Below are 8,574 nucleotides of genomic sequence, written 5' to 3'. Positions count from 1 at the left end.
TTATATCGATAATCTGCAAAAAGAACTTGTTTTTGTACTTTTGCAAAACAAAGTGCCAAAATTTCAGTATTGCATGTAAATAATGGTTCCCAATCTCTTGTAGGTAATATTGTATTTACAAAGGAAAGTGTTTATAAGGACAGACATGATTTATTGCTTTTTACAGTGCAGTGTTTGCAAACTGTAATAAGAAATGTACGTTGGCTTTTTTATTTTCCTTTTTTCATTAGTTGTGCGTGAGGGAAGTCACAAATTGACCAAACCCCTGAAGTTCTCATATTGCACTCAGAAAGCACTGAGTATGACTGTGAGCGGTCCCTCACAGCGCTCTGTCACAGAGAACTCCTAATGTTGGAGATGCTTCTTCTCCCTAAAGCACTGGTTCTCAAACTGTAGGCTGTTGAAAGTTTCCCAGGTTAGATCAGGCGACCTTAAATTTTAAGGTTTAGATCCCAACAAAGCTGTGTTCAACAGAAGCTGAATGTACTGCTTAACATAAGAGAAATGTAAAAAAACCCTTTCTTAATGTTGAGCAATTTGCTTTTTTCACTGACAGGTTTATTACAGGTCTATTACAACAGGAAGGGTGAGAACCAGGGCTTTAAGGAGCATTTGTTCCTTACCATAGTTTTATTGAAGGGAGGAGCAAAGAAGCAGTTAATCTTACATCACTCACCTGTGCCTCGAGACCTCAAGCTGTGAAATCATTTTCAATCATGTTTTTTTTTTTCTAAGAAAAATTAATAAACACTGAACTCTGCAAAAATGCCTCTGGAGTTACAGTCCCTACACACCCCACAGACAGCATGTCACCTGTTCGATGTCAGCTCCTACAGTCTGATAAGGAATAAGGCAGGCATGTTTTCAGATGGCTAACATTGTTTCCTCTTACAAAGAAAATAAATGGGAACCACAATAAACTTTCAAACGTTTACTGTTACTTGGACTAACTCACATACATTGCCGCCATGTCCTTAAACGAATGACTGAGGGTCAGGCCATGCTCAGTAAATAACTTAGAGCAATTATACCATAATGGCATTAACAGCTGTGCTATACAAAAACATAAACTTAACAGTCCTTTGGTTCATTTTGTATTATCACTTAAAGATTTTGGTCTTGTGCTTACTTTAACTGTTTTTAAAGTGACGCACAACTTTGTCTACAACATGCACTTTAAATCTACTCCAGAGAGACAACCCAAGGGTTGCATTATATGCTTATTTGGAGCAACCTGCAACCATGTGTACAGTGCAGTTTTTAGAGGCAATGCAGGTTAAGTACCTTGCTCAAGGGTACCACAGAAGTGCATTTGAGTGGGAGTCAAACAAATAACCTAAGGGTCATCAACTTACCATGGGTCATGAGCTCTAAACCATGACACCACACCACATTTCAACACGCCATAACGCCACCAAGACAGACTTTGTAAAAGGACTAATCTATAATCTAACGAACACATGACCCCTCCCATAATTAAAAAAAAATTATCTCAGCTTTTCTGGATCCAGTTATTCTGTCATTTGGAACAGTTTTTTTATTAAATGTTGTCACCAGTGTAGCCACTGTTTATTTCTTAATAAAATATTTTACAACAGTGTGGATAATGTATGCTCTAAGTAAAAAAAAAATACACCAATAATATTTGTGTATAATTAAAAATTTAATTCTGGTTTTAGTTAAACTGTACTTTCACTGCCATTTGCCAGTAACTATACAAGCAACACAAAGCTACAGACTTGCAGTTTTCTATAAACAGGTGCTTTCTTTGTGATTATGTTTTCACATCATTTTACATTTTGCCCAGTAAATATACACTTTCAGAACTTTCAAATAAATCCAAAAAAAAAATAATAATTACACTGTCACCCTAATATTCAGACTAAAACTGGCACATACGTATGAACCCCTTGGCCATACCCAAAATAAGCACCTCCCCAGTCTTTCCCTTTAGGCCCTCACTGGTCCTCACCACTACACCTGTCATAAAGACAGGGAAATTCAGATTGTCAAGGAGAATTTCGACGGAAAAAATAAACCAAAAATAAATTACAGGCACACTGGAGAAATAGTTTCTTGTAGAAAACCATTCTTTAGCTCCTCCCCCTTAGCCTGAACATCGTGCTCAGAGAATAGGAGGAGTGGGGGTGAGCATGTTTGTCAGATGATCTCAAAGCTCTTCAGCCCTATGGTGAACGGCCAGTCAGATCTCTGCATCTCCTCTCTGAGTGTCACAGAAAGCGTGATGCCAGAAGAGAAAAGCCACCTGTTCACCATTCACACGGCTTTGTGACCTTCTCCTTCTGTACACAGTGAAAAAGAAAGCTGTTTCACATTTCAGCAACAACTATGTACACACTGTGGATTCAGGGTAAGTTGAAACATGGCTATGTTTTTTCAACAGTGAAGTTATATTTATTTAATCAGTACTGAAGTGTGTCTATGATAGTACTAATTAGGATTTTTTCCCAAGAAAATTTGAGTAATGAAAGTTCCATTATCCATGTACACAAGTTCTTCTTTCTTAAAAACGAAGATAAATTCTTACCCAGCAGCACAACAATTTTAATAACAATTTTAACAGTATGTATTACAATACTCTGTGTTAGTAATATAATGCTAATGTCTTTATTTATGCTATTGTTTGATTGGAAGTTTTTTTGTACATTTTTGAGAGAGGACCTGGCTTGGTAAAAAAACAAAAAAACTAAAAAACAAAAACAAAATGACACAAAAAACAAAACAAAGCTCCCTATGACCCCTCCCTATTACATAATACTGCAATACACCAAACAGACTGTCTCCCTCAGGAGGAGTGTAATGACAGCAACATCCATAGAAGTTTTCTGATGTGTCACACAACACATTGCAACTTGGACACCCCCACCCAAAACCCAAACACCCAAGGTCAAACCCTACCTGTGACCTTGCTGATGGTGACGTCAATGGCTTCAATGTGGTGGCTGTACATCTTGGGCAACTCACATTAGACGGGCTGAATGTTCATGCACAACTCTTAGCCCTTCTTGGCGATGTCCACAGGCTTGTGCTTCATTTTGATGCCAGTGACAATTCCGACATCAACAAAAATACATCTGTATTCTGCTGTTCCAGGATAGCTCATACTTAGGGATTTAGCAGAGTTACAAAATGCTGAAATTATAGTCGCATGGTGACTGAATAAATCATTGTTGTTTCATAGTGCTGGAAATTGCTGCCAGCCCCCAGCAGCAGAAACTTAACCCTTTGCAGGGCATACCTTGGTCCCACAGAATGAGGTGAGCCACAGGATCTGAAGCTTGCAGTGAAACACAGCATCAAATCTGTAGAGAATCAGAGAGGAGCATCAGAGATACAGATACAAAGGTCAGGGAGAAAACAGAGTGAGGTGAGGGAGAGGGCAGAGTGAGAACAGAGTGAGATGAACAGAGATAGATTGGGGATAGAACAAAGTGAGATGAACAGAGAGAGATGAACAGAGAGAGATGAGGTAGAGAATAAAGTGAAATGGGGGAGAGAACAGAGAAAACAGAATGAGTGAGTGACAGAAGAGGACATTGCAATGGTAGCACAATACCGTACAGACTTTACAGTCAAATTTTACAGCTGATGCCACACTTTTATCATCAGGATCAAACTGCATCACCGGCTTCAAGAATAACACATCTCTGTGATATGCCTCACACAAGACAGTGAGTGACACTCACTTCCCACACATTTGACAGCTCCAATAGGTGTCTGGATCTATTTTCTGTTCTAGAATCTCCCCAGATATGATTCTGCTCTGAGATTAATCAGTACACTACCTTAGATCTACACATTCCCTGTAGAGTTTCTGCACATGAGTATGTACAAGCCTTACATTGTTCAGTATTATACAGACCTTAAATCAGAGAGTTTTCACACCGACTGATGACTCTAACACCATTAATATAGATTACATTTTCCAAATTATTGGATAATAGTAAAGCATTCTGGGAGAACTGAAGTGAGCATATTAAGAAGAGTAAATAAAAAAGCAAGGTTTTTAATCTATTCCTGTAAAACATCTAATTTTACTGCAAGCAATCAAATTTAGCAGCAAAGAATACAACAGTGAAAAAATGACCTCTAGCTCTAACCCTAACTTTATTTCATTTGTTTTTTTCATTTAGCAGACACTCTTATCCAGAGAAGAAATTGCAAAGAAGAAATTGCACTTAGCAAAACAGCATGAAATGTACAAAAATAAGGAGACAACTAGGCATATTCAAACATGAGTCGGTGCCAAACACAGCGCTGAGATGTGTATACATGCTTCAACGTTATATTCAATATCTCCATTATTATGTTTATTCAAATAACTTCATGCTTTTCATCATTTCAGAAGAAGAGATTACAGTAGGGTAGGGGGAAGGAGGTACAGTGTGAAAAGGTGGTAATGGAGGGTATAACATATTTCATTCCATATCCACTTCAAATTATGCATATATGGTTAATTTATTATTACATTCTTGAACTAAATTTGAATTTGAAAGAGAGAGGGCCAGCAAGAAAGAGGGAGACGGAGAGATGACAGCTAACTGGTGAAGAGACAGAGGGAGAGAAGCATACCAATAGGGAGAGGGAGAGAGAGTGTGTGCGTGGAAAAGTGACAGGGAGTCACAGCTCAAGTCACAGACCTAAAGAATGTGTGTGACAGAAAGGGAGACTGCTGACTGTAACCGAAGCATTAGGACCTCATCCTTCTTGTGTGCCACCAGCAGGGGGAGCCCAGCCAGCATCTTCTCCAGGTCCTTGGCCAAAATCTTCACTCCTTGCGCTTTTGGTACGGGTTCTGCCACGGGACAGCAGAGAAAGAGGCCTTCGCTAACACATTTATCAACATACTAACGTTACAGTTATATTTCACTATTAAGCAGCTAACCATTAAGCAGCTAATCAGCAGATCACACTGACTGACATCAAGAGCCCCATGCAGGTTGATCACCTTGACACACATCAAGCATCATGCTAGGTCAGCGTAATCTGATACGCTGGAGCCCGGGATGGCCCCCTGACGGCACGAGCCTACTCGAGCAGAAGAAAGACGCACTCACATTCTTCACCATCCTGGTTTCCTCAATGACAGTCTACAAGGGTATGCTGGCTGCCCCGATCTGGTGAGTGATGCTGCCCATGTCCCCACTCTGAACATGTGTCTCAGGTGGGAGGCGTCATCATGGCACGCAGCATGCACAAACTGCGGTTCTCCCCCGATGTGGTGACTGGCCCATGCCTGCCTTGTCCCCATGGCGATGTGGCTGAGGACACAGACCAGTTTGTCCCAGTCAATATGCTTCGCGTTCTCCTGGAAATTTCCTAAATTACTAACTCATAAAAAATTGGAGAATAATTCATTGCAAACACAGGTTTACCTTACGCCGTAACTGGCTTGAGATTGCCACTTGCTTGTTTGCAGCTGAAATAGACCTTGTCTGACGGTGTGGGCATGGAGGAAATATCCTTGACAGCTCATACAAGCTGTTGCAGGATGGTTATAAATGTGCAAGGTTACACTCTGGACTGCAGTTCCTCTGTTGCCCTAGAGCTACATGTATCAACTTACAGCAATCAATGCCCCAGGGAGGCCTTCCATTGCCAGAAGCTCCTCATCCTTACACTTCAGTCAAATCAGGGCAGACAGATGGTTGGTGAATTGTCCCCTAACACAAAACTACACTGGAACCAGGATCCTCTTTGAACGTCTTTCATGTGGCTCGACATCAACTCCACAGACACCTCTAATTCAAGAAGGACCTAGCAGCAAAATGTCTTATCAGACAGAGCAGAGAAAGCACCGACTGAATCCAGAGCACTCTGATAGGGTTGGCAACCATTGTGGAAAATAAAAACTAATTAATCATTTTCACTGACATTTTGTGTCCTGTGTCATCCACATTGCAAGACTCAGGTCCAATCATATGCTGTAGTCTTTTTATAACACAGAGAACTGAATCACGCTTTAAATGGAATAAATGTGGAGCTTAAATGTGGTTTTTCATGAGGGTGGAGGCAAAGCATTCAGTGTTCCTGTTATGGTCATAACCAATAAGAAAACCATTGTCATAAATGAAAAATGTGCTGGTTCAGCCAAGTGAGCCACTGTGAATAACTGTAATGGAAATCCATCAGCCACAGATGTGGGATCATGGCACTGCACACGGAGGCACACAGTGGCCCTGGTGGAAAGGCCAGGACCTACATTAATGGCCATGTATGAGGAAGACAGCAGATTAGAGGTGTTGAACGTCATCTTGTGGCGTCTGCAATGCCTTTTCTTCTTGTTGAAATACGCCGGCTTCTTCAGCACAGAACCTTTAGACACCTGCAAAGATGTGACACAGCTAGTCAGAGAGAGCGCGTTCTGGCTTTGTCACAAAGTCTCATGTCTTTTAACATTCCCCTGCACTGGCCCCTGAGTCTACGCTTATGCTCCAGTCTTTAAGGCTTATTAAATTAATATGAATATGTTATCATTCCTCACTTCTCATCCACTGGTGAAAAATCTGCAATATACCAATCATCATGCAGCTCATTCCAAGCACCTTCATTAGCCACCTTCTTTACTTGTTGTGACTGTTGAACACAATAGCAGCAAAGCTGACATGTTACCTGAGAAGTTATTGTGCTAAATTACTGTCTTGTGGAAAGTCGACAGGCACATGTTAGCAATAATACAAAGAGCCATGTAATGTGTAGATATTCCGGATATCTAGACGTCCCCAGCAAACGAGAAATTTTCTCAGGTTTCTCCATCTGCTCCGGTGTTTTGTTCTGCTCGTGTAAAATGATCAAATGTGATGACTGCATCTGGGCATACTGTGTGCTAGATTCTGACTGGGATGGAGAGTTTTGGTTTCCTGCAGCCTCTACTTCATATATGTGGCACAGACACTAAGAGAGCAAAGTTCATGAGAAGGTGTACACATACACGACTTTCTTGCAATGAGGACAGAGAAGAGCAACCTTTCCATAAGCAAACGTGTTCAACTTTATTCACAGTAGTAAACCATGGGCATCAACAAAGTCTTAACAAAAGAGAAAGAAAGTATGCATGTGTGAGAGTGAAAGAGAGGACATATATGATTTGATATTCATTAAATCATTAAACATATACTATATTATATTAATTATAAATATAAATAAATATAAATATTAAATATCTGATATTTAATTATTTATCCATATTTATATAGTAATTATATATACTTTCATTAGTTTATATCTGTAGCTGTTATTTTTTGTTATTTATCTTTTCTGTTCATAACTTGCTACATATAACATGCTTAGGCAATAACTACACAATCTATTTCATGCCAATAAAGCAACTTTGAATGGAACTGAATGGAAAGAGGGCAAGCAAGATGGAGGATACAGGATGGAGGATAAGGGCTGAGGCTTCCCTGGGCCACACCTGCTCCAGCTTCACGGCCTCCTGCTCCTCTCCTCTCCACTTCTTCGTCCTTCAGGACGACCAATGCCTCCTGCGTGTCCCTCACGGCGGCCTTCACGCCCTTCTCCTCTTCTTCCCCCCATTCTTTTTCCTCCTGTCCCTCTCCTCGTCCCCCTTGCCCTCCCCTGCAGGAGCAGAGGAACATGGAAGTGCCCACATCCCATCGTGCTGCCTGTCACGAGCCCTGTACAGCACATGCACACTGACCTGCTATTGAGCATCTCACACAAGGTTAAAGCAACATTAAACCTGCTAAACAAACATCTTTAAGTTGTCCCCTGTATTGCTGTGTAATGTGCAGTTTCACCACCCTGCAAATTGGAAGTGAAGGTACTCATTCATTCAGTGCTGCTGCAGTGGTTTTAGTAGTCTAACTTCTTCTACGGATGGAGGTTTAAGGCCCTCAGGTGTGGATTCCTACTTTAATAACTGTGAGGAGCAGCACATACATCTATAAAATTTCAGGCTGTTTACACATTAAAGAGTTGACTCTCTGCTAGAGCATCTGCTCTGTGTTGCTTCACAGACACAGCTGCCTACAGTGTTCCCAAGGTCTCTGCAGGTGCAGGCCACTGCCTCCTGCTTCTTGGTGGCCTCTTTCTCAGGTGCAGCCTCTGTTGTTGTATCCTTCTCTTTATCCTGATCCTCTTCATCTCTTTCTTCTTCTGCCTCTTCAGATAGGCCTTCTCCTTCTCCTTCTTACACTCCCATTCCTTCTTCTCCGCCTTCTTCATCTTGAAGGCTCCCTCCTCTTCTTTGTCTTCCTAATCCTCACTTCCACCATCCACCTTCCCCTTTGGCATTGTGCCTTTGCGGCTCCAAGGCTTTCTTCTGGCCTACGATGGGCCATCATCCGAATCGTCACCCCCACCCCCACCTCTCCTTGCAGCTCCCCCCTCACAGGGCTCCCCTCTGCCTCCCTGCTGGCCCTGCCCTGCCTTCTCCTCTGGGTCCTCACCCTTGCCCTCTGAGTTTGGAGCAGCAGCAGCAGCAGCAGCAGAGGGGGCCACCGGCGCTGATGTCCTGCCTTTCTGACTTCTGTCGTCTTCCGTATCACCCTGACCCTGAGCTTCTTCGTCATCTTCATCCTCATAGTCCAA

The sequence above is a fragment of the Megalops cyprinoides genome, chromosome 14 (genome assembly GCF_013368585.1).
Source record: "Megalops cyprinoides isolate fMegCyp1 chromosome 14, fMegCyp1.pri, whole genome shotgun sequence".
Taxonomy (NCBI): Eukaryota; Metazoa; Chordata; class Actinopteri; order Elopiformes; family Megalopidae; genus Megalops; species Megalops cyprinoides.
Note: the sequence above shows the minus strand (reverse complement) of the source record.